Source organism: Zonotrichia leucophrys, chromosome 10 (assembly GCF_028769735.1).
Source record: "Zonotrichia leucophrys gambelii isolate GWCS_2022_RI chromosome 10, RI_Zleu_2.0, whole genome shotgun sequence".
NCBI lineage: Eukaryota > Metazoa > Chordata > Aves > Passeriformes > Passerellidae > Zonotrichia > Zonotrichia leucophrys.
In genome coordinates, this window is record NC_088180.1 from 13,370,770 (window position 1) to 13,398,683 (window position 27,914).

General features: G+C 41.7%; 1 long non-coding RNA gene across 1 annotated transcript; it reads right to left on the minus strand.

The window, feature by feature from the left end:
- Positions 1-347: 347 nt before the first annotated feature.
- On the minus strand, positions 348-27,914 carry LOC135452111 (uncharacterized). Its single transcript, XR_010441536.1, has 3 exons — positions 27,776-27,914; positions 27,057-27,208; positions 348-458 (listed from the first exon to the last, which is right to left on the minus strand). It is a non-coding gene; the product is annotated as an uncharacterized LOC135452111 (long non-coding RNA).

Genomic DNA, 27,914 nt, shown 5'->3' on the forward strand with positions numbered 1-27,914 from the left:
CAGGGCCAGAAAATCGTGTTTTCAGTGCAGGGCTGTACTGGCTAAAGGAAGCATTTGAAGATCTTCTCAATAGATGTCTGCAAGGAAAGTTTGGGATTTCTATGAGATGAAGTTTAGGTAAGTCTTTAAGGGAGCTGAGCTGTTGTAGAGCAGTGAGGTCTTTCTTTCTCCTAGTTAGGTTCTTCCAAGGAAGAGTTAAATGGGGAGCACATCTGGTGTCTCTGGTGCCCACTATGACATGGAACAAGGTCCGTAGGACATCTTCTAACAGCAGAAATCCTTTCTACCACCATCAGCAGTGCAGTAGATTTTGGAAACAAATAAAATTCCTTCTCCAGTGGGTCAGTGTCCTACATCCCTGCTGGCCTTAAGGAGCCCAGTTCTCCTTCACAAGCACCCCTCACACACATTCCTTTTTCAGCCCTGAAGTTTTCCCATCCTTTTCTTTCCCATGTCACCTGTCCATAGCAAGAAAAAGACCAGTCTGTGTCAGATCTGTGGATGTGCTGAGCACCCATATAGACCAAAGCAGGACAGGTAATGCTTATGGCAACTCTCATTAACAGAAACATGCAAATCTCTCTCCTCTGCCTGTCCTACTCAAAGAAACATGAGTTTTGCTGTCCAGAATGGCTGAAATTGGTCAATTAATTCAGAGACCATTAGAGGAGGTCTGAGGACTACCAAAGGTGAGAGAGCACCTGATTATGGATTCTTAGCTTGGGAAACCAGGCTAAAAATAGCAATAGACTGAGGAAGAACCAAACTCTGGAATGCCCCAAAGAGGTGGGTCTGCAGCACCAGCAATGCAAAGGTGGGTGGGGAAATCCTTCAGAAAATTGCTTGGAAAAGAAGTTCATCAGGGGGAATTCAGTGCTTGCTATTATCTCCTTATTCCCCAGCCTCAGGAAGAACATAATTGCATTTCAGCTTAAGTGTAAGGAAACGAGGGTGAGATATTCCCTGTCTTTGATCACAAAAGATGTTTTACCAGGGAGAACCACTGTCTCCCCCTACAGGGTGATCCATATCCAAGGCTAATGAGCCTGCTAATGAGAATTACTACAGCTGCCAATCTCCAGCTCCAGAGAGATATCCTGCATAGCAAAGTCTGCAGAGTTCAGGTCCTGGGGGAGAATCACTGCAGGACAATGCTGGGACACCCTGGGGTAATGTTGGATATAATCATACAGGGTAACTGGATGAATCTTGGGCTATAAAAATTGTATTACTTCATTGCAAAACTCCGATTTGTCTCTTCCCTCTCATTATAAGTCAAGGGAAGGAATATGTTCTTCCTTCCCCCAGGCAACACTCATTTGGATGCAAGTGGGAATTTCTTTTGGTGCTGTTCCTGGCTCCTCTCTTCGACAGACAGGAGAGTGCTTATTAGAGCAGATGCACAGAACATAGGGGATAGCCTGATTACATTCCCAGCCTTAGTCAGAGAATATTCAGGAAAATTACTGTCCACTCTGCCCTGGAATATTTGCCAGTCTGCCCAGGCTGTTGAAGAACAACTTAAACTCAAACAGTGCCTTGAGAGATGCTGCAAAACACACCACTTGTCTCCATTAATCTGAGGAATGGCAGAGCTAAGCACTGCCTCTTCCAGCACTCCACCACCAGAATCCCTTGGATTAAACACTGGGAAGAGATTCCCCCATCCTTCAGAAGGACCCAGGGACAGGTTAGCCCAGCAGTGCAGGGGCTGCAGGCTCTGTTTAAAGCAGATCAGCAGGGCAGAGCTGTCCTGCACCTCCTGAGTGCTCAGCAAAAAGAAATATCCCCATTTTAGACCTGTTTCTGTGCAGCTGCAGGGCCACCCCTTATGCCATCAGATCACCACACACTTAGGCAAAATCCAGACAAGGAGAAAAGCAGAAATAGGTGACACACGGGTCAGGAGAGGCTGAAGCTCCACTCCTTGTCTATGCAGCTGGGCAAATAGAATTTGTGATGCTCTGCTTCTGCTGTGCCAGAGCAATGTGAAATTTTCCATTGCAAGAGAATAGAAAAAAAAAAAAAAACCCTAAAAAAAATCAGCTTTGCAAGAGGCACGTTGCTGTTGCAGAAAAAATAGATACCAGATCAAAAATCTCTGCTTAAAGACAGTACATATGCCAGCTCCAGGGGATTTCAAATATTTATGGTTTGCTACATTTTTAATCTTTGAGATTTCCAGGGATGCTGCGTGTAGAACATGATGCAAGCTCATCCCATGTCTGACATGGATGCGGCTTGTAGCTCGCTGCAGTGGTGGGAAGGGGAAAGCAGCATCTCTCCGGGGCTCCTGAGGCTCACACCTCACTGCAGGCCTGATGGGGCTTCTCACTGTGCCCCAGGAGCAAATTCTGAAATCTGTCTTCACACCCTGACTCTGGCACCGGTTCTGCCCCCAGCCGTTCCATACACAGCACTCTGACAGCTGCTCTTGCTACAGGCAGGGAGGTGCAAAGCAGAGATGATACCAAGGAGGGATGGTGCCCACTGCCACCACTCTGACACCTTATCCTGCCTCTGTCACAGTGACAAAGGAGAGTCCCCATTGTACTCCATGGCCTAAATAGATTCCTTGCATTCTACATGATTAATAACCTGAAAGAGATTAATATTTAAGATTCCACTGGGGAATAATTTGCAAGGCACAATGGAGATTTTTGCTCCTCTGGTACAGCAGCATAGGCTGAAGTGCTTTAGGAGGAGTTTGGTGTGTGTGTACAACACCTTAGGCACACACAGGACTAATGCATATAACACAGGTGCTGGGGTTATTATTATTTCAGCTCATGTCACCTTCAATTAGAAGAGATTTTGGGTATGCTTGCTCATATGCCTCCACTTCTCTTTCCATATTTCTTGAATAAAATAAACCTAAAATACCCAAAGCTGAGGTAGGATTTCAAGGAACTCTGGCTGCAGCACACTGGCTGATGTTTGCCTCTTAACTTGGGGTGAAGCTGTATATAAATTATTCAGGTTCTTGTATTTTAACTGTCAGAGAAATTTAGGCTTCTTAACCCATTTTGCCAACTATCATGTGAGCTGAGGGAGTTTGGGAGAGAGAAAGTACTTTCTGGAGGGTAGAAATGTTCATATTCTCAAAGAAAATATAAGATGTGTTATTCTTGGGTATAAAAATCATGTCCTGCTCCACTTTTCTCAAAAAGGCTTTACTTTTCTCACCCTGAGGAAGCTGTAAGAGTACTGCTGTGGAGGTCACCATTTAAGTTGTCCCTCTGTGATTACACTCAGGTCCTGGGTGCTGATGGTCCAGTGCACCAGCCAGCTTTCCCTGAAAGCACTGTTACTGTGCTGCATCTTCCCTGTTCTCAAAACTCCCTGGCACAGCAGGAACACCAGCTTTTCCCCCCCATGCCATTCTACACATGCTGCTGGAGTTTAAAGACCTGTGGGTCACAGCAGGAGAAGAGCACATCCCAAAACTGCCCTGTCCACTTTTAAAAAGTGATGGGACTGATCCATCCAGATCCATCCAGAGTGAGCCAGAGTTACCCTTTGGGGGGGTTTCAGCATCCAGCACTTTCCTGTAGGTCACACAGAGATTGATAATTTTCTGTGTTTTTTCCCTGCCTACTGTAATCTGGCATCATTAGACAGCACAAGGACAGCTCATTTGAGCAGCAGTTAAGGGATTACAACTGGACTGTGCCTGGCCGTGCTTTCTTTCTCTGCACAATGACCAGGTCATAATTAGGATGGGAATTATGGTGCTCAGCCATGTGGAGAGGCATTAAGCTGTTGAGCTCCTGGCACCACGAGCAGGTACGTGCTGCCAGGTTTCAAAGTTCAGCAGCTTTTAGGACTGGCAGAACCCTGGCTTCCCACTGCGGCTCAGCACAGAGGATGCAGAGCTGCTGCAGAGCCAGGTGGCCCTGGGAAGAGATGAGGAGCCAGAAGTGAGAGTGGCCAGGACAGCACAGCCTTGTTCAGCCCCTCCACCCCTACCCAGGGAGTCACACGTGGTCCCAACACAGGAAAATCCTGGGGCAAGATGCACTATCAGACATCCAGCTCTGTGGTGTTCCACAGGGATTCAAGCCCACACCCCAATTTAGGCAAAGCAGCAATGCAAAACCTTCCTCACCAACTCATTTGTAAGAACCCAGAAGCGTTGCCTTAATGATGCTTTCATCCCTTTTTATTTTTTGATCCACCTGACCTTTTCCAAAAGAAAATGCTATTGACTGGCTTTTGCAGTGTTACCAATGTTCTGCAGTGTTAATTATTTATGACCATATAAAAATGAGGCTAAGCACTGGATGTTCACTTGCCAAAGCTCCATCTCCTGTGCATGTTTTTAATATGCTCCTCACAGCAGTCTGTTTGCTGGAGAGTTTTACCAGTATTCCTCCCTTCTTGTGAGTATTTAGTCAAGCTTGGTCCCTTTAGCATTTGCATTAGGAAACTGGAACCAGCACAGGAATTCCCTTGACTGCTCATGTAATGCTGTACAACCCTTCAGAATTGCAGATTTTACAATTTTTAAAATTTACAACTTTTAAAATTATTTTTAAGAATGCAATGCAATGTGGTTGGCCCAAGCAGATTAAATAAAAAATAGCTTAGCTGTTGTAACATGACAATTTGTCAAAAAATTAACAGCAGCACACAAGACCCTATACCTTACTGGCCATTCAATAACCTAAGAGAAAAATCTTCCCAGTCATTTTTATAGATATTCATGGGTGAGTGTAGATTTCTGTGAAGATGAGTCACACAAGGGAACAAATAAAAGAGTGTAAAAATACCTTTGGCCTTATGTGTCACAGAAAGGATATCATCAATAATTTTTAAAGGAGCATTCTACCGGGTTTTTCTCTTTTAATTCTGAAGTTGAACATGCTACAAGCATGTGGTATGACTTCAAATCAGATTATTTGCTTCATCTGTGTATTTATTCAATAAAGTAACTCAGCATTCCAATTTCAGATGATTGGTTAGATTGAAAGTATGGAAAAGATTTTATGGAGTGTTAAAACATTTTACTTTTGTGTCTATTTTGTTTCAGCAGTAGTAAAAGGTGATACCAGAGGATAGAAAAAGAACTTTTTTTGTTGAGGAGACTACCCCAAGATATCAGCCATAGTTTCACTATCCTGAATGACAGACCATGAAAGATTATTCATCTGCCTTCCTATCTATCTACAGCAATATGGGTATCATCTGCTTCTGTGATAAAAGCCCCCTGGGAGGCTCTGCTGTTCTTATCAGATGTGGCAGCAGTTGAAATAGCAGCTGAGTAAGATAATAAATAATAAATGAGCCTATATTTTTTAATCTGATGTAGGAAAATGTTAACTGTTAATCTGGATAATGGAGGCTCCATGTCCTAAGATCCCCTACCCATGAACTCCAGGCAATCTCTCTCAGAGAGCTTCAGCTTTGACTTTTCACTGGAATCAAGCTTCTGAAGGCATCAGCATTTCTCAAGGGCTTTCTCAGAGGAAATCACAGCCTCACACTAAATAGATTCATTTGCTTGGGGTGGATAATTAGTACTCCTCAACTGCATTTACCATCTTGGGATTCAGATCCTGTGCTTTAAGAGACACCAGGAAACACTACTGTTTCTTCCATCAGTTTTGCCCAGAACAGCACTGTCTGTAAGGGCTCTCAATCCCTTCTGCCAGCAGAAGCAGCTGGAGCCTCATTTTTCCAAATCAGCCTTTTCCCCATGTTTGCATTAGCTGAAGGATTAACATCTGAAGGCAAGGTGCTATGAGTTTTTAAAGATTCATTCCTAGAAGTTACCGGAGGGAAGAGGCTTGGGAGCTGCAGGTACAACACAATAAAAGGGAGTGCTGGCTCCAAGCAGGCTGTGCTTGATTAGATCTGACAGAATGATTCCTGCTGTGATTGAAGAGCTGCCAGGGAGCACAGCCCAGAACCACCTCAGGCAGGTGCTCAAAACATAAAAACCCCAAAGGGCAGCGATGCTGGACTGGGGAGCTCTGCTGACACAGCAAAGACTGGAAGCACTGACCTTCCTCCTCCTCCCCATCCTCCCAAAGCACCAAGGCAAAAGGCAGCCCATGCATAATTCTATATGCTCCCCAGCAGCTCAGACTTCCCTTGACATGACCCCCACCTTCTTGGCAGTGAGGGATTAGGAATCCCCCTCACACTGTGCTGAAGAAGCCACACCAGGTACGGGAACACAAAGCCAAGCACTCGACACCGGAAAACGCGATTTTGGCAATTCCTTAAACAACCGTGTGAATGATGCTTGTGTCACAGGTAGCAGCAAAATATAGCAGGTTTTTACAACTGCCATGGGGAAATCTAGTCTGCTGTAACTGTTAAAGATCTGTTCATATTCCAGACAGCAAACTACCATTTGCAGGATGAAATTGTTTGCTGTTTAAACACTGCCATTCAAGGACATTAATTGCTGTGGGTTAGATTAAACTAGATGGCACAGCAATAAGATTTGAAGCCTGGGAGAAGGGTGGGGAGGAAGGAGGAGGGGAAGAAAAATCTTCTCTCATAAATAATGGGATCTAAAAAGGAATCTTTATAGGGACAGATTAATCTGCAAACAGCGAAGTTCAAATCCAGTTCATGTCCTACGAGTTCTCCTAGCAGCCCCAGAGGACACAAACACTGCCCTCATCACAAAAACAAGACTTCAAGCTTCTATTGGGGTTTTTATTCCAAATATCTGATCAATCTCAAGTGCCATATCAGAAGCCACCCAGTGTGACAGGAGAGGAAATGCTCTCCTGCTGTTTTCAAATACAACCTGTGGCAACAAGCAGAAAAGGTGGCAAGCTCTCATGACAACTTTTTGTTCAGTTTGTGGCACACACATATACATGCAAAGATATACAGAGCAATATATTCACATTGCATTGCATCGCAGGGAAAAAGTAATTTTGGTCCAAATGTCTTCCTGTTGTGTTTACCCTGAATGCCTTGCAATAAACTCCTTTTCTCAGCTCATGGGAAGGCATGTTATTTATTCCTTTACAAATGTAAGCCCATTGTAAATAAATAAATAGCAGCTCTGGGCACTTTTTTTTTGGAGCTGTCTTTAAAAGCACTAATCGAAATGTAATGACAGGCTGGCAGCCAGCTTCACTATCCAGACTGCTGATAACCAGCTAAGGTTTGCAGCCACAAAATTAACATCACAGCAGCAAACAAAACTATCCTCCTGTCACTCACTCTGCCCCAACCCTTTGGAAAAGGCAAAAAACAAATCCCCAACCACCCAAGCAAGAACTCTGCAGAATGTTTTGAAGGCCGAGAAATTGCGACACAGTTTTGATCAAGCATGGAATGAATTTTTAGCATAAGACCAGTAGGGGATACCTGCCATTTCTGCAGTGTCCCCCAGCCCCATCTCCTCCAGCAGTGGTTTCATGAGCTAATGATCAGTAACCACTGCTGACTTGCAGCAAACATCTGCATTAGGTACACCAGAGCACCTACAACCTTCCCAGGATGACTCCTTGGGAACATTCCATGGGAACAGGAATTTCCTCTTCCATCCAGGGAGGAGGAGAGCTGTATCCATGGGAAGGACAACTCTTATCTCCTCATCCTCAGCAGAGGGGAGAGGAAACCACAATTTGTTTGCAGCAGTTGTAGGAGATAGAACCTGCCAGAGCAAGACTCCAGGACTCCAACACCCAGGACACTCATGGACATCCCCTCCATTTCTACCTCTATTATAAAGCTCTGAGGGGACAGTTTAATGGAAGTTTAGTTAGTTTAATCATAGTTTAGATAGAAGTTGACCCTCAGTGTTAAAATAATTTCACACAGTTCCAAGTAATTTTGTTTAAAGGAATACCTTGCAGCACCCCGAATTAATTGCAAACCAAGTCCAACAACGACCATATTAACAAAGCAGGACCTAATTCTTCAGTCTTCACAATCAATTTTACCCCAGAGCAATTCCATTGACTGCAGATGATGTGGAATGCACAAGTGAGGATCTGGGGCTTTAATAATTGTTTCCAAAGATGTAGTGCAGACAGTGCTGATAACACCAGCAATAATCCCATCTCCATCCCTTAGGGCCATCCTAAAACCCCTCGGTAAAAAAATGGCATTTCCAGTTTTCAGGTGTCAGGAGAATTGAGTTATCTTCTGACAATACTATACCTAAAGCAGTATTTAAATCGTATGTAAATAAATGCTGTGATTATTAGGAGCAGACTTCTTGAAGTTGAACCACCAGGTAGCTGATAGCTATCCTATTACAAACTCCAGAAGGCTCAGTAGAGATGTACTTAATAATTGTTTGGCATTAATTTGTCATGCAATAATTATCCTATTAAATCTAAATTAAACCCTCCACTCAGACACTTCATCTAAAGTGTGAACATAACAATTAAGAGAGAAGGGGAAAAGGGGGATGATTTCTGCATCATTTGCAGCGTAAGATTCTGTGCTTTTGTGAGCAACAGCAGAAAAAGGGATTTAAGAAAGAGAAATCACTCTGAAACAGGAACACTACCACCATAAACAGAGATCCATCTTTCTAAGTTACATATGCTGCACATCTTAGGATAGCATCTTGTTACCCTACAAACTTCAAGGCACTTATTTCTTTACCATAAGGAAATTCTGTATTGTACTTCCTTTACAAGGAAAAAAAAGCAGAATGAAAAAATAAATAAATGTGGACAATCAACAAAGGTTGGGATTTCTCTTGTCAATCTAGCCAAATAACAGCTTTAAAAACCAGGCTGAATTTCTCTTTTACAAGCTCCTCCTGCTGTCAACAGGCAGAAATCAGGCTCTCCAGAGAGAGATTCATCCCACCCACCTCAGAGCTCAGACCTGACAGCTAAAATGAGAGAAGAACAAATCCCATCCGAATGCCAGACAGGAAGCCTGGAAAGAGAAAGATTTAAACGTGTTCTCATGTCCTAAACTGAGATTTGAGACACAGAGCTGTTCTTGCACACGGGATAATGTAGCTTGAAGTGCTTAAAATGTCATTAAGTAGCACTGCTGAGATGAGGACAGTCTGTGGGTAGTTTTCTGGCCTTTTCCTGACCAATTTAATTTTGGGATCAAGAAGAATGGCTTTTTTACAGCAAGACAAGATCTATTTCCACTTGCAATTGCTCAATGAATTTCCACATGAGCTGCAGAGCACCACAGTACATGACAGTCACAGGAGGTTTTCTTCATCAATCCAAACTGAGTTTTTCACATCATTTAGATGTGAAATCTATTTTAAAAAGAAACTTCCTTCAATAGAAGAGGTACCTCTTTAGGTAAAAGCCCTATTTAGTAATTTTTTGTATGTTTTTAGGTTGGATTTTTTTAGTCATGCTTTCCTTAGGGACAGCAGTTCCTCGTATCCTCCAGAACCCCAAAATACCAGTTGTGGTGTTGGTTTTACAGTGTGTGATATTCTCTCTTCCCAGGCTGCCTGAGCCAAGCGTGTCTCTCTCTGTGCCATTCTCCTAGGAGATAATTACCTCTTCACCTTTCTCTTCCTCTGCTAACACTCTCTCCTCTGCCAACTGCATTTTCCCACAGAGATGGTATTACTCATCCCTCTAACAAAACTCTGATGATTTCTCAAATTATACTTAGCTCTCCAGTCTGGCACTTGTGTCTCTGTTCTTCTCTGTATCAGTTTGTCTAATAAATGTCTTATCTAGATCCTTAGACTATTACAGTACAAACAACACAGCCCTTTTCAACCAAAATGTTTTCCTCTAAATCACACAAAAATGTGACAGGAAGGTTCATTGTGGATTAAACCATTCACTGCCTCTATTTTGTTCCCACGAGCTTGTTTCCAACCCCACAAGTCAGCTTGGGTTTAAAAGGTTGGTTTAAAAACTGCAGAAAGGAGGTTTCAAAGGGTGTAGGAGTACATTACAAAGGAAGAGCAACACACTTTGGTACAGGAACAAGAACAGTAAGTAATCAGTTCCCTGAAAAGTTTATTTATAAAATTTAATCACATTAGACTGGAAAGGAAGTTTGTCTATTCAGAGACATCTGTGAATAACAGGCTGAGAAAGCCAGCATAAACAGGGGCTGCTCAGGTAACCATAAGCAAATGGAATTCAAAGCAGATTAAATCAGGGAGTCTGTTTATCATGAGTGGCACCCACACATGGTAAATTTAGTAAAGAACCTTAGGAAGAACCTTCCACAGGCACCTCCACACTCACCCAGTGCTTTGCAAGACATGGACAAGCCCAAACCTTGTTGTTGCATTCTCTTCTAAAATATTGTGATAAAAAAGTGAAACCCTGGGACATACAAAATATTCTGCCACAGGAACAGGGCAGATTTTTGCCCAGTCCCTATCAGAAAAGGACTGTTCTGTGCTCCAAAGCATAATTACACAAAATTTCAAGGACTCTTAAGCAGCATTACCTCATTCCCATGATGAGAGGTCTTGGATCCATCCTAACTATCCATAAAACATTTCCTCATTTAGCCTTGATAGGGAAAAGCTACATAAAGAGCTGCAAAGGAAACCTCTATTTTTCCTTCAAGACAATATTAGAAATGAAGCAAAAGACAGTCATAGGAGGGTTGACAATGCAGTTCTCTGAAATATCTGTCATGGAGATCATTACAACTGTTTAAGGACTGGAGATTCATTACTGCTGCTGCCTTTATGGACCCAGTGCCATTAATCCCCTACTTGAGCAAAACCATGGGGTGTATTGCTAATGGCTTCCAGGTTCCTTTTTGGATGCTGTGAAGCCTATATGATAATTAGTTCTCTAAATTAGCACTGTTTCCTTTGTAATCACTCCCCTCCCCAAATGATTTCACATCACTGTTTCTTCGTAATATTTCTTTTGGTCTCATTTCCCATTATCACCACTGGAATCACATTGATAACATTTATTTAATCTTTTTCCACAGCTCTCCTGTACATTTACTGTCACCATCTGCACACACATTGCATTGATCATATGAGACTTCCTAACTGCATTAGTGTGTGTGGACTTATGAACATATTGAGTGCTTAAAGAAGCCTTTTTAAATTTTGTTATTGGCTGGCTGTGTCCCTGCTGGAGTCCTCAGGGGAGACCCAGGGAAGAACAATTGTTTTATCCTTTCTAACAACACTACCACTGCTGCCTACCCCTGTTCTTTCACAGGGCCCTGGAGATCTTTTATAGCATCCTACACTGTCACTGCTGTGCTGCTAAACCCTCATGAATGCAACAACAAATTAATAACACCACTATATACAATAAACAACTGCTAGCATAAAAGTAGCTATAAGATCTGTGGCAGCATCACCATATTCCAAAGGCTTAGCCAGTGGATAAAACAAAATTGTCTGGTTCATCTTGCTCAGGCTGCTCAGAAAATATTTACAGGCTGATTTTCTTCCCAGTTTTTATTTATTTTACATTTTCTTTTCTGGTAGGAGACAAACTATGGCTGAAAGCCAAATCTGAAATATCCTGCGGCTTTTCACTGCCTTATAAACAGTTAGTTATAGTCATTGATACATTGTTGGCATATAATAAACCCTAATGTCCAGATTGCTTGTAAAAATACGTATCTGTTATTGATGTATGTATCAGTTGTGCCTCAAGGCTCTCTTCGAGATGAGTTCCCCTAATTTTGAGGCCCAGACATGTTTATATTAAACAGACACTTGGTAACTCAAAAAAACTTTAGCAGCCTCAGTGCAGAAACCAGAAAAACTCAGTGATTTGACAGAGGTTGTGGTGGAAGTGTGTGGCATACAGAGAAATGAGCACACCTTTGATGGCAATTAAATGCTCTATTTACAGTTCATTCCCAGCTTATATTGGCAGGAGACTGAAAAGAAGAATAAGCTGGGAATGTAATGCTCAGCCATAGGTGGCAGAATTCTGGCTGGGGCCTGCTAGAAATTCAAGGTAATAATGCAATAAAATATTTTCTGCTCCTCTTTGCTGGTGATATTTTCTCCTACCAGGGAAAATAAACTGACAAGCTTCACTTTTAAACCACAACAATGCATGATTTTTTTTTTCCAGCATGCCTGTTCTCTGCACCAGGTGCCACAGTCCAACAGCATGTCCACCAGGGCCAAGGTTTCTGTCTTCTCCAGCTTTGAGACCATGCAAGAACCTGCTGTCACCAGACCCTGGGATTGACCCCATTTCTGTCCAGGGTGATGGCACTGTGTGACCCAGACAGCTTTCAGCAAAACCAACAAGCAGCAGCTGCTAAGCCAGGCACAACAACCCAGATACATATGTCTAAGTGAGAAAAACGTGGTTTTTCAGGGCAGATTCTTGACCTGCTGAGCCTGAAATGGCTGGGAATACCCTGAGTCAGCTTGTTAGTGCATACAGACACAGGCAGGCACAGAGGAAGTGCCTTGGCAGGCTGACCTTAGGCACTGGAATGAGCAGCAAAATGCCCAGGGAAACTGTTAATGTTGTGTTTTCTGTAAATACACATCCTACAAATGGGCAAAATAGGGCCTAAGGAGCTCCTGTTCTGGAGAAGCCCTTGTAAAAAGGTAAGCAGGAATTTTAAAAGAGGATGATATGCCCAAGGGTTTATGGATCATGCATAATGGCTTAAATCACGTTAAAGTGGTGTTGAGACATGCACATCATTCCCTCTTGCTCCTATTTGACTTCAGCATTATACAGAGCAGTCTCACACAAGGAAGACATTGAAAACCTTTCTGCTCACACCTGGGTACAGGGGGAAGGACACAGAGTAATTTGCTATAGCACACTCAGGGCTGAAATTTTCACTATTTTCAACAATACATTCAAAGCTAAAACTTGGATGCTGAGGACTTCCCACCCTCTGTCAGCTTAAAGCTTATTCATGTCAAAGTCTCCTCCCTGTAGTTAGCCCAGAGCAAACTTAAATAAATAATCTAGCAATTCCTTCCAATTTCCTGACTGTGGGACACTTTTGTCCAGGTAGCAGGACTAGTGCCCACTGTACTGTGGTTTAAGGAATGTCACTGCTCCCAGCAGAAGACTGCAAAAAGGCATTGGAAATCCCAAGAGTCTGGGAAATTTGTAAAAATAAAAACTCAAAAAAAAACCCCTCTAAGCAAAAATAAACAAACAAACAAAAACCCTAAAAAATAGTCACTTGTCTAGCACACATATTTGCATGCCAAGTGTCAGTGAAACTATTTTTTCAAAAAAGATTTGCTAATAATGCCTGAATTTAGAAATTTAGATATTTCTGTGCATTAAAATACAATGATCCGGGAAACTGAACTGTTAGCAAGGTGTTTCAGGCTGTGCAAGACCTGGATTTGACATGGTGTAATTTCTGCATGAGGAGCCTGATTCAAACCAAGGCAATGTTCCCTGCGTGCAATTGTCATTTTCACACTATTTCTCTGTGACCTTGTTTGTTGGGCAGTGAGCATAAGAATTTAACTGCATCTTCCCACTCCTGCCTTGTGATGGGGAAGGCTCAAAGGAAAGTGTTGGCTATTATTGTTTGTTTCTCTGGAGCATCCCATGGAGATTTCAAGTCTATTTACTGCAGTAGTTCTGAACCGACAGCTGATAAAGTTTCCATTACTGATCTCTAATGAATGGATATAGCTGGGGAAACAGGATTTACCTTCCCTTCACTCAGTGGCCACTGTTTCCAATCACAGAACTCTTCCCTTCTCCCCTGTTCCAGCTCCTCCTCTCTTTCATTCCTTACATAAACCAGAGGGTCAGTTCTAGGTCAGGCGTAGATGGACACGATGCCAACATACGTGACCTTGATAGCTTGAGTTTTGCAGATGGCTTCTGGATAAATTGGATTAAAACATTTTAATTTGCCACCTCCTGAGCATATCCATCCTCCCTGTGGGACACTCACATTGTGTGGCTGCTTCCCCAATCCACCTAGGTGCACTGGCCATGCTTCCTTTGGCCTGCCCAATTTAAGTAAAAGCCAGGCACTGGAGTGCTGAAGGAAATGAGGTTTTTGTTCTTATTCCAGAAGATGTTTAAGCAGCAGATAGTTTTCTCAGCACTTTCACTTGTAAGTACAACAGGAAACCATAGGGTGACAGTGCCAGTAACATTCACTTTTCTAGACCCTATCAGCCTCTGCTGCAGAAATCTTCCAAGAGAAACTTTCTGTGGCCCTCAGCAGTCATCAGCCATTCTCTGAAACAAGATCCTGTAATTTCTGCCTGTGTTTTTATTCTCCTCTTCCTGCCAATGTACAGATTGCAGTGCACTAACACCTCAGCTTAACCTGTACATTGAAAACTGTCAGTAGGGCTCAAATGGTGACAGCTGACAACCTAAGAGGAAAAGCAGGAATTCTGCAGACATTTATGGAAAAGCATTGAGACACTCCAAACCAAAGAAAGAAAATAGCAAGTGAGCTTAAACTGCTCTTCAGCTCCAAAATACCACTTTGAAGATTCAAAAGACCAAAATTTGTCTGCGCTTCCATATCTCTAGAAGAGTCATTGAATGACAACCAGTAATTCCCAACATTGGTTAAAAAGATGGCAGATCCTGTGTTCCTTCACCAGCTTATTCCTAAAACCCTTCCCTCATAGCATTAGGAATAAATTTCAAGTAACATGTTTCTGTGAATAACCAAAGAGAAATGAGAAACTGGATGGATTTGGGCACAATTCAATAGGAAGAAAGGTGACAATATATGCTTATAAGACATTTACATGATTGCTGCAGAAAACACATTTTTGTTAAGTTCCCTGTATTACATTTTAGCTGACACAATATAGAGAAAATAAATCCTTAGGAAAGTCTTGTTCCTACACGGTTTCTGCCTTGCCCAAAACTATGCAGCAGTGTTGAAATCTTGCAAGGAAGCTCATTCCCTTGAGGCTGTTAATCAGCATTTTAGACAAAAGTTTGGGGCAGCTTCCAACTAAGACTTCAAATTTTTTATCTGAAGCAAACCAGACTGCTAAATTGCATTCTGGTTTTAAAAGGCAATAATTAATAATAATAATAATAATAGCAAAATGAGACTTGTAAAGATTATTTTTTCATGTGTTTTACTAACACGAAGGTAAAATCCTACTGATCAGATCAGCACAGTTGCATCAGAGATAAATTTAGTCCATTATTCAATTAATCCTTCAATGCACTCCTGTGGTCGAGGTAATACATTATTATTATCTCCACTTCTGTTATTCCCATTAGAGACATTAGTTCCAAGAATGTGAACCATTTATTGTTGAGGGTCCTGATCCTGTAATAGGATGTGTTGGCAGAGACCCCAGTGTCCATAGTAAATCCCACTACCTTGAATGAAACTCATCATCCCTCATTAGGACAATTGTTGCAAATTGCCATTACCACCTATTGTGCCCACCCAGATGAATAAGTGCCTACACTATTTAATTTAAGAAGGCAATAATTAAACAAAGAACCTTTTTGCATTTACTGTAACTGGGGCATGTTTAATTGACCACCCTGCTTTTGGGAACATCCCCTTGTCCACACAAACAAGGATGAGGGAAACAAGCAATGCTGAGTGTCAAAACAGGAGTGCTCTCAGCATGCTCCACTTCCCTGCTCGCCCGCCAATGCACTGACTGCTCTTAAGGTGGTGGTGGCAATCTTTTACCTCTTTAAATAAGTAATGAAATTAATGAAAAAATTCTCCTATTAGACTGCTGATCGACCTGCCTTCACGCCTTTTTTTTTTCCATCAAGATTATCCTTTTAAAGAGCATGGAATCTTGGAATGGCTTGGGTTGGACGGGACCTTTAAAAGTCATCCAGTCAACCCCTGTTGCAGTGAGCAGGGACATGAACTAGATCAGGTTGCTCAGAGCCCCATCCAACCTGATCTTGAATCTCCAGACTGTTCCCACTTTACTGTATTTTCGCTGCATTTTGGAGTGATCATAGCTGGGTTTCTTTGGGGTGTGTTAACCAGATTCCTTTTAGATAATGCCTTACTTGAAGATATGCTCCAGGACCACTTAAATGCTGTGACCACTAACAAGCATTCACTCTGTAAAGCCACATTAAAGCTACCTCAGGAAAACCCCTTGAAATACACACAGTGTGGACACAGAATCATCAGCCACAGCTGTATTGTTCTGTGGCTCATGCTATTTACAAATGCAGAACAATCCACTGTCTCACCCCATTGACCCTCCAGTGAAAAGAACATTGCAGGAACCAGTCAAGCTGATTGCAATGCTGTCACAGGGCTGCTAGCACAGGCACCTGCCCATTCTGAGCCACAGCAATATTCCAGCTCTTTCAAGATTGGTCTCCAAACAGCTATTAGGTAGCCCAGGAACCTCAGCTGCAAGCACAAAAATTCAGTAAGAAGCAATTCTGCTTGCTAGTTAAACTGCAAAGATCAAATAATAATAGCAAGCAATGCAGGAATGCCATATAATTTATTCATTAGCATTGCTAATGTGGAAAATGTTTCTTTTCCTGTGATGAATCTTACTCATTACACTTTGAATATAGGAGAACATATTCAGAATGTTGTGTCAAACATACAAGTACATACTATTTATTTAAAGTAACAGGGAAAATGGCCAATTTTGAAATATTTTAGAAAAGAAGGCTTTTCTATTGCCACATATATTGTACACAGATGTTCAACACATTTTCTGAAGTTTAATGCATATCAAACATGTAGGAAACCTTCTCCTGGCCTTTCTATTCTGCACCTTCTTATACCAGCCAGACTAATGCTGTTAGTAAAAGACCCAAGGGTGATAGATCCGTGGGGTAATCCTTGGAATACCTTGTGCTCCAGGCTGAATGATGCTCCCTAACATTTGGAGACCTATCAGGTATTGCAACTGGTAGAAAATTACCTCAGACAGAGCTATAATTTCTTTTTATTACAATTCTTGCTGGAAACTGGCCCTTTTAGCAGAATGAAAACCAAAATAATGAGCCTGTCTTTTTAATCCCCGAGAGGAGCGGTTAATTTACGTTCACTCACTGTTTAGTTTTCATGGGTCCTAAAATTTGCACAGGGCCTCAGGGTCTGCTCTGTTCCATGATTAAGTGAAGCAAAAAGCCAGAAATGCTGTTCTACAGCTCCTCACTTACAATCTGCTTACAAACAGTAGATCACTCCATGCTGTACAAGAACAAATTTCCCTCCTGTCACTAACTAACCCAGACAAACACTCATTTACTGCAATCCTTCAGACCATGGAGAGATCAAGTTTTGCAGTGGGCAGGTCATTCCTAGCTCAAAGCTCCATGTACATTTTGAGATACAGCCTTTATTCTTTCCACTGCAGACTCTCTTCCCCCTTGCATTAATGAGGACTAGGCTTTTTCACAGTGGATTCCCTCAGTGAATTCTTCAAAACAAACTATTCCACAAAATGAATGCACTTCATAATCCCTGGAGGAAGTGACAGTTTAATTTAGAAGGCAAGTGCTTATATCCTTTGATTTCTATATTTTCCCCCTCTCCATACCTACACACACACTTGTATACATATGTAAATATATATATTCCAGAAGACAAGTGAACCTGAGCTTTTATTTGCAAAATATCCACCGTGAAGGGAAATATGAGGTATGAGCATGCACATCATCTCTTAAGCAACTTACTCTGTTATGGTTTTCTTCATAGATAAACAATGGAAATGTTCATTGCCAAAATCTATTCATGACTAAGACCCCCAACTTTGGTGATGTCTGTGACAGGACCCCACATATGAATATGGAAATTCCAGAATATTTGGTTGAAGGTGGTGAATTTTACTAACCTTTTTCACAACATGAAGCCACCAGCATAAGGCAGGAATAAAAAAAATTGCTCTGACTGCTAGAGCAGTACAGCCACAGAGGAACAGCTCTCACAACATGAGCAAGTGTGAAAAACACAAAAAGCAAAAGAAAAGAAAACCACATTAAAGAACAGCCAACAGTATACTAAGAAAAAAGCTTTTCCCTTGCTCTTGTAAGAAATAATGCCAGCTGAAATGGAGATCAAGTTTCCCATTTGCACTTTCCATGACTTTTATTTTCCCAACAAGCTAGAGAACCCAAACATGGAAGATGACATGCTTTCTTGTTGAATGTGTTTCCCACAGAGGCGTGCCAGGCTACCACAATAATGGATTTCCACTTCACATTTGCTTCTGCAGATGATAACAACTTTTGCCTTTGTATTTATAGCATAATCCAAGCAGACAAAATAACTTCTTTGCTAGAAACAAGCACTTCCATAAGCAACAAAACAAATCAGGGAAGGTTTTGGTTGAGGGAACAAAAAACTCCAAACATCTAAGTGACAACTGGAAATCTGTTTCCTTGAATTTACAAACATAGATAAGGTGCTGAAATATAGGTTTTGTTTCAGCTTATACAAATAAGTATTTATTTCTAGAAGACAGAGCTGCTGGAGAATAAAAACCATCCTACTTTAAGAGGCATATAGCTGATATAAGGCACAGCCCTTCCCTAGGAGAGATATGAGAAACAGACACCTCTATTTCTTCCTTAGTCATATTCAATTTCTTCAAGCTATGACTATTAAAATGAAGACTGAGCTATCAATGTGTCATTGAGCTGAGTAAGGAGAAGGAGCTGAAGTTAAGACAAACAAATTATGATCAAAAATAAGGGAATTTATTTTAAGAAGAGAATTAATATAGTTCATATTCAACTTGTGCCAAAGTCTGACTGCAGTAGAAGAATTTCTAATTTGTCTGGTTTAATTATCACTGAATAAAGATCTTCAGATTTACCTCATAAAATCCTTTAGTGAAAGGACAAAGGACTAGATTATGGTCTTGCTTATGGCCGTGTAAATCTCTGGTAACTCCACCGAAATCACACTGCTATGAATATTTACGGTTCATTGTAAACATTTTGAGAATTGTAGTGGGATGAACTTTATAGAGCACAAGATATTTTAAATATTGGAAATGTGGGCTTTGTACTTTCAAGCACTATATGCATGCCTTCAATTTACCACCGTGAACAGAACTTCCCAGTGTGACACAAATCCACAAATCCAAGTCACAGAGCCATGGAATATCTTGAGTTGGAAGAGACCCACGAGGATGATCAAAGTTCAAACCCATCAGTCAAGGCTCATAACACTCCAAGGGCATCACTTAAACCCCAGTTTTCTCCATGGGAGCTGTAAGGACTCAAGACAGACACCTCAAAGCAGCATCGAGAGGCATCACGTGCAAGAATGGTTGGTCAGCTCTGATTAGGTCCTGGCAGGACCTTGGGAAGTGGCTTATTTGAGAGAATATAAGGCAATGTTTTGCTGTCATTAATCCACTGAGAATGCCTGGTTCTTTCATTACCTAAACATGACATGCATATTTCAAATTACACATTTTTACTTGATAATTATTTAATAAGATAGGGATGGAGTCAGCAAATAATGGCTCGAGAAGGAACATTTAATTTCCAAGAGTGTCCTAAGAGACATTTCATTGAGGGGAGCCATAGCAATTACCTTCAAATCCAGTGTCAGACACATTTCACTAATTCAGGACTCAGGAAGACAATGTGCATTAGCACTAGGAAGGTTGTAGATAGAGATAATCAGATAATGAACATCACAGTGGTGAATCTACAGACAGAAATTACACCGCTCCTCTGCTTGTCTAAGATTTGAAATGCAAATTATTTTGCAGATTTATTGAATGAACTCTTGATACTTTTTAATTCTTTGCCTTAATTTTGTTGGGATGATTCCTCATTTAATGCTTGACCTCTGACAGATATCTGAATTTGCTCTGGTGATGAGGATTTTGGTTGGTAGCCGTTGAATGCAATGCACTTTCAATTTGAAGGAAATGCAAGAAAAAAGAACAGAGAATCAAAGTACAGCAGGCAATGGTGTTGTGTCAGTGCCATTTGATCAGACTTCATTCATGAGTGAATTTCCAAACAGCTGGATCTGACTTCATATTAATATTGTAAATACCAAGCCCTCGTGGCTGAGCCATATGCCAAAAGAAAATATCCTGGGTCAGTTAAGATAGAAGTCATGGAATGCAAAGCAAATTAATGTGCTAACATCCATGGGCTAGACCAGTCTGCTGGTTGAAAATATCAGGAAATGTTTGGAGTAAAACTCTCCTAATTTGACTTTTGTGGTAAATAATACTCAAGATTCAATGACAGAAATTGAAAATTGAGAGAGTCAAGCTTTGGAATAAGGACCTGTTGTCCTCCTAGTCCCTTCCATGAGGGAAGTTCTTCTATTCACTCCACACCAAGAGATGACATTGAGTGTAAGACAAACTCCATTTCAAAACCACTGACAGGTGTCTCTAATGACTGAGAGATTTTCTGCAGAGCATTAGCACTTCTCCATGACTATGGGAACAGGCTGTACCTCTCTGTGCTCAGAAGCACTGTGCTCTGGGTGTTCTCTGCTTGAAATTATTGGTGGCATGAATCAAAGTGGCAAGACCTGCCTCTTATCTGTGCTCACTTAAATTGAGTACTTTGTATGTGTATCTCTAGTGTAGCTGGGTCCTATATTCAGCAACAGTGATAGAGAATCCTCAAGTACAAACATGCACCAAGTGATATTTCTGATTTAAAGGTTAACACTGATTCAAATTGCTTTTATTCTTCCCTCCTGCTGGGTAGGAAAACGTTCTTAACCTGACTGTTCCGGAAGGTTCTCATTCGAGATCTCACTACTTTACCCCCAAGATTTCCTCATTCTCTCCCTCCAAATTTGCAGGAACAAATTACAAACGTGATTAATTGCAAACTTTAATGCCTTTGATAAGAAAAATACCAATAATTTTGATCCTGAACATTATCACTGGACATTGGTCAAACAGCAATTACCCTTCTTCTGACAGCTGCTGTCCTGACTTCCTTTCAATGCTAAATCATAAGTCCTTCATTATTTTCTAATAGATTAAATGATTTGCTTTTGCTGAAAACTGTTTTGATATTTATTATACTCTGTTCATCGCTATTCCTCTGAATTGTGCTGGGAACACTTAAATGCTTTGAGAGAGATTGGATAGATGGGTAGATAACTGTGAAATTTTACAGTTAATATTTGCAAAGAGCCTAGAGATTTCAGAATAAAGGAGGCATGAGAAATGCAGAGATTTCTTGTTATGTTTCAATGCATGAATGCAAAAAGAAGAAGAGAGGGCGGGGAGAACCAAGTCCAACATTATGGTAGGTCCCGAAAAGTCGCTCGCTTTAATCCACGACTTCCCTGTTCTCTGCCATCTCAATTGGCTCTTGCAGAACCAGACTTCATTTGTTTCCCCTGACATGTTCCTGTAGAAAGGATCTGAATGGAGATAGGGATTTCTATAGAGCACAGGTAATTAGTGCTGGAGGACTCTGATTATCTCTTTATACCCCTCCTCACCATTTGACACAATTCCACATAATAAGGCTTCCCTTGAACAAACCCGGTCTGAGACTGAGTCTCCTGGGAGGCTGATTCTCAGTGTGAGGAGAAGAGCTGCACATTTCCATCCTCTACAGACACAGGTCCTTTTTCTTCACTTTTCTAATGGTTATGGGAGAGCAGAAGAATGATACACTACATTTAAATCCCTGTCCCCTACCTTTTCCTCCCAGCAGAACTGTGGGGCAACCAACAGTTTATTTTTATTCTTATTTTAATTTCCTTTCTATGCTTTCCCTATTTTAATTAAAATGAGATCAGCAATCCACAAGAAAGTAAACTCATGAAAGCTACACTGAATATATATCTGCATTATAGTTTAATAAAAATTTAAAACTTAGGGTACTGAATAAAATTAAACAATTTCCCCTAAACAGAGTGGGAATTAAAATAAAACCCAACAGCAACAACAAAACCAGGAGAGATCATGATCAATTAATGATGAATATTGCATTGCTTTGTTTGCAATATATCAGTTCATGCCCAAAGAGATAATTTGGAAGATGGGGAGAACTATTAGTGGTGTTTAGGGAAATACCAACAAAGCCCAAAAAGCTAAACTATAAGAAATAATATCAGGAAACAAGAAAAGACCTTGAGGAACACGAGACTAATTAGAGAAGTTGGCCATGCGTTTTGTTATCACTCCATTACAATGAATGGAAATGAGGCCAGGGGTTGAACATCTCTGCTCAGGAACACCTGGGGAGCAGGAGCAAGGAAAAACCTGATCTGCCCTTGTATTAGTTATTTAAGCTCACAGAACTTTAACTGCTACAGAGCTGATTTGAGGCAGAAAGACATAAAAATTCTCACTAAAGATCAGAAGTTCAGAAAACATTAAAAGAGGGACTGAATAAATAAAATTCCCACACACTTTTCTTTTAAGAGTCAATGGGGCAAGCAAGATAACAAAGGAACTTATGATGGGGAGAAATAGCCATTATACTTCACAGACACTTGTTTAGAAACAATTTTCTTTTGCCAACAGCTATAAATGGTGCAAGCTTCAATACTTTTATTTGTGCTTAAATGAGAGGCCACTTGTCAAATATTTGCATAGAATAAACCTCAGCTCAAAGCTTTTGAATGTATGCTTTGCTTTAAATATGGTAGTAATCCCACCTCTAGTCAGCCAAATCCTTAAAGTCATGCTGTGCTGAACCACATCTGTCTCCCGAGATTCCACAGTAAAAATTATTGCTTTGCATTTCAGCGAACAAAGCGATTCCCATGTACAGTTTGTTTGCAAAACACTTTGTCAACCAAATGGATCTTAAGCAACTGCATATTCTTATAAAGCAGAAACACAAACAGAAAAAAAAAAAACACCCCACCCTCTTTCTAAATGGGAATGACAGCAGACAAACACGACAAAGTGAAGCCAATTCCTCTGGGAAAGACAAGCTCCTTTGCAACTGCATCAAAGGCAGCAGCTGGCCAGCCCAGACTGCAGTGGGATGATGATGCTAATCAGCAGTTTGAAGGTGCTAAAGTAGATGACATGGTGCTGCTTCAAGAATCAGGGCCCATGACAAGTTTATCTGAGGATGGGCTGGTGAAAATGCCTCTTGCTGTTCTTTCTAGCCGTTCTTCACAATGATTTTGCCACTCCTGCCTAAGCTTCTGATAGAGGCAGTGTTTTCTTTTTCCACACAAAGACCCATTGTTTAATTCTTCTGAATGCTCTGACAACGAGGAGAGGGAAAGGCACTCTGCAAGCGACAGCAAATGCCCTCTCTCTCTCTCTGATTTGATATCCAGTGTGTATATCTGTAATGTACTGCTCAGCGTGACTCTCCAAGGCTGGTCCCACAAGCAGCTGGGAAAGTCAATCCATTGGCAAAGCAACAGCAGCTTTTGCTCTTTGCTCAAGAAGTTTGGGGTTCCTTGTTTCTACATTTTAGGATGATACAGAAGCATCAGCTAGCTGGTGGCATGGACTGACATGGGCTGGATGCAAAGAATTAATTGCATTCCCATATCCAACCAACACTTTTTGTTTGCTGTTTTTCCCTTCCTTCTGTAGTTTGGTTTAAGAGACCCAAAAAAGCCTTCCATGCACAATGGAGAAACATTTCCTGCCCAGCCAACACATTTCTACTTAAACTCAATGTTCTCAGGACACAATCAAAACTGAAGACAGATGCTTGATAAGTATCTAGTCTGGGTGGAAGATGGTGATATATAAGGAAGGAAAGCACAATCTTTTCATTTCTCTTGTGTAAAAAACACATTGGTTTTACATTTGCAGTTGAAATCTAGATTGCAGCACATAAAGGTAGGCAGACAGTGCAAGTTTGCTATGGATTTTATCCTGGTTTTGGAAGCATTTTGATACTGACACCTATCTCAGTGTAGCAAATTTGACAGAATCTCTTGGCTAGATAAACTGCGGCTCCCTTGCAGGTCACTAGGTGGTGATGGGGAATATTAAAAAAGCCCTTAATACTGACAGCAGGCCTTGCTGTAGCTAATGAGAGAAGGAACACTTGCTGCTCCCCGTCACTCCTTTCAATTCTGCTCACGTCATGTAATCTCAGACAGCACAAATTGCCATCAGTGTGAGATACCAGGAATGCCTCCAAAACCACTGTGGAGTTCAGTATGAGAGGTGGAGACTGAACAGCATCTCCAGCCTATCCTCTCGGGGTATAGCTTTAATTAACAAGGTTCTAATAAAGAATTCGTTGAGTTGGTTATTTAAAGGAAAAAAAAGTCCATCTGGGCTCCTAAGACCCATTTGAAATTATATTTCTTTTTATATAGCTTGGACACAGCAGAAACAAATGTCCAGAAGGGAAAAAAATCTTCCTGAGATAAAAAGGAGCTGGCTGATCTCTGCTGATCCTTTGGCACCATGCCTGCCAGTATTTGAGAAGAACAAAGCTGAGAAGCAGAAATTCAGCACTGCTAAGATGCACCCACTACCTCTGAAGCGCTTGTACCCTGCAGCCCACTAGAAAAAAAAAAAATCACTCCTAGGCAAAGCCTTTAGCCTGACAGAGACACAGGGAATGGAAAGCTGAGCCAAGACTCTTTTAACAGAAGAAATCCAGAAGCAAACCAGCCAAAATATTTATTAGCTGATATAATTTTTTACATGTTTCAGGGATGGGGAACAGAGAAATTCAGAAGAGAAGAGGGGACCCATTCTGTGTCCCAGACACCCACCCAGAACTTGCAGCAGGAATTCCCAGAACTACCCACTCTTATCTATTCCCAGTGACTTGGAGCCAAAAAAAACCCTTCTGTCCTCAGGAAGCTTTTCTTCTCCATTTTTTTTCCCTACGTCTGCTCATATTAAACCACCACGAAATAAGAAATTCTTAAAGTACTGACAAACTGGAAAATATACCAAGAAGAGCAAGGAGAAATGAATTATGAGTGCTGGAGGGACTCAGTTGCAAGGAAAGATTAGAAGAACTAAATATGTCTAGCTTGGCAGAGAGATGACTAAGCAGAGAGGGGGAAGTGATAAATGTCTACAAATATTTGAAGGGCGTATACACTGAGGAGGCAGAGAGATTCTGCAGTGTGAGCCATACCAGGTGGTGGGATTAGGAGCAAAGGGATGGAATCAGAAAAGGAAAAAAAAAAAACTAAAACAAAATAGAATAAAAAAACCTCACAAAGCAAAAATTCAACTGAAGGTTACACAAACCAAAGTCCTCATGAAAATATATATCCACATCCCCCACACTGGGGATGTGGAGATTTTCTCAGAGGTGGAAAACTCAGTATATGAGGCATATGGGAGGACTGCAGGAGTGCTTTGTTGCTTGCAGAACTAAAGGAAAGAGCTGTGCCTTGATGCTGGGAGACCAACAGGAACCTCAGTGGACAACAGGTGTCCCACCAACACTGTCAATTAGAGAGCTTCAGGCAGGAAGTAAAGGTCGTTTTTGTATCCAATTGAAATCACAAGAGAAAGGTTTGTTTGGAATAATTTAATGACCCTGAACTTGGTAGAGCTTCAGGACTTTATAGATAGAGCCCAGCCAGATGGTCCCTGGGAAGCAGGAGGCTTTGGGTTTGTTAAGCATTCAAAAAGATGATGGTGGAAAACCTGGAAGATCAAGATGGAAGACAAAAGCATCATATTATTGCATCTTAATTCAACCATCACTGGCTTAACCAGGTCCAAAGGAGACAGGGGAGAACGTAGTGCATTCCACAGCTCAGTTTCTGATGCAAAGCACACAAGTGTTCCTTCAGCACCTCAAAAATCAGGAACTAAATGTAGCCAATTCCTCTTTCAGGAAAACAAAAATCCCACTTGCCTTCCACTTCCACACAGGGAGGACCCCACAGATGTGACCCCAGTACATAATTTCAAGCCCTCTCCTGCTCCACACCAGCACATTCATCAGTGAACAAGCAGAAGGACAATCCAGACATGACCTCCAAGGGCATGTAATTGAAGGTTTTATTCTACACCCAGTTCAGCTGGATTCCAGCCAGAACATGCAGCTCAATTGCTTTAGAGTCACAGGCAGCAGTGCCTCCTCCTGCCAGCACAGGAGGGGCAAACCTTGACTTTTATTTTCCTGGAGCTATGGCACTGAGGCACCTGCACACACATTTGGCTGTTTAGCCTGAGAATGGGTCCAAGGTAGTGCAAGGAAAAACCCTGAGTCTTTCCTTAAGAAATACATTTCAAGTGTTAAACCTCTCCCTTGTGCAATCTTGTGTAAACCAGGCAAAAGGAATTCCCACAAGTCCTGATATGGGATGCATGTCAAGGTCCTTCCCTTTACCCTGGATTTAATTCAAAGTTTGATGGGGAGTCAAAGCCTCAGCTTATGTTTTCAGAGTACTCCATGTCCCTAGCAGAGGCTTGCAGGGATAAAACCCCATGCCTGTGAGGGAACTCTCTTGGCAAGCAGAGCTAATTCTAGTAACATTGTGCTTTTGTAGATGAAAATTAAAAGAGAAGATATTTGACTACAGTGAGATTTTGTGACTGTATATTTCTCTAAGAACTGAAATAGGGGAGCGAATGGAACAGCCAGAGGTCAGAGCAGTTGGTGGGGTGGAAGAGATCAACTGGACAACAGTACTGTAAGGGAAAAGCCACACTTCTATCTGTCCCTGCAGAAAGCCAACACATTGCTAAGCACAGCCCCGCACACTCAGAACACCAGAAGTAAAATCCTCAGTACAGAGACTATCCCTGTGTCAGTCAGGTAAAGCAGAGTAAAGAAGAACTTCTGTGGACAGAGGCAGCAGAGGCAGAGGGGATGTTTACCAGGGATTCCAGCATGCAAACTCAAAAACAGACTTTGTTTCCAGTAAGCCAAAACCTTTAAAAGATGCTTTTAAGAATATTATTCCTGCCAGAACATAATTTCCCACCAGATGGCTGACCAAAAATCACACTGGTCAGCCATCACAAGGTCCTCCCACCCCAACAGATCTGGCTCTCAACAGAGAGATTCTCATCATCCACAAGAACCAAGTCCCAGTGCTCCTTGCTTAGGAGCCAATCCCAGGACAGAGAAGCTGTGATGACCTTTCCACATGGAATCAGGAATGAGACATCCCAAGTCAAACACAGGGAAAGAGGTGAGAGCAGACATGCTCCTCTCTCTGCCCTTCCCAAAGCCTTGGTTCTCCTGCTAACATGAAGGATGAGATCTCTCTCTCTCAGTGGAGCTGTTATGCAGCTCCTGCTCTCCCACACCAGATGAAACAAAATGACATACCTTGATCTGGGTAGGAGGTACTGAGCCCTCTGTAGAGGCAGGCTGGGCTGGCTTGCAGCTGAGAAAGACTTTTCATCAGGAGAAACAGCAGCTGCCCTTCAAGACTCAACAGAGCCAATTTCAGCAAAGTCCTGGGACTCGTGGCAGTGAAGCTGTAATGGAAGAGCCATGCTCATCTTCACAAAACAGCACAGATTCCAGTGTGGAAATCTGGGGGGCATGGTGCTGCTGCAGCTCTTTTCATTAATTAACCAGGTGTTTAACTTCAGCATCCTGGCTAAAATCCAGCATGGAGAAATGCACTTCCTTCCTTTACCCAGTTTTCCCTCAGCAGCTTCATGCAGGGCAGCTTCCCCCACCCTGTCACCCCAGCACTTCAGCAGCAGGTGAGGAGCTGCTCCTCAGCCTGCCCAGCCCAAAGGCTCATGGAACCTGCTGTGTAAACATAAGGCACTATTATCTCCCCTCTCCACATGGAATCACTTTATGGAATTTATTATTATTATTTGGAGCTCAAATTGAAACCCTCTGGCCACGTATGAACACTAAGCCTGCTTAGGGAATGCAGGAAGCAGCTAAAGTGGTGAAGAGGCAAAGATTTATGACAGTCAGAAAAGAAATTTTCTTTTCTAGCAACAAGCTTCACATTCCTAATCTATTTCTGCAGATTTTGCTACTCTCTACCAAACTTCTGACAGGTCTTAAAGACTAACACTTACCATGCTGCAAGCTGCTCCTCTAAAGTCTATTTTATCATTGTTTATAACCACCTGGCTGGATTCCCTTGGTGGTATTTTTCACTCTTTCTCATAGACCCTAAGAGTATCCATATTGCCTGCACCACAGCCTTCATCTTCA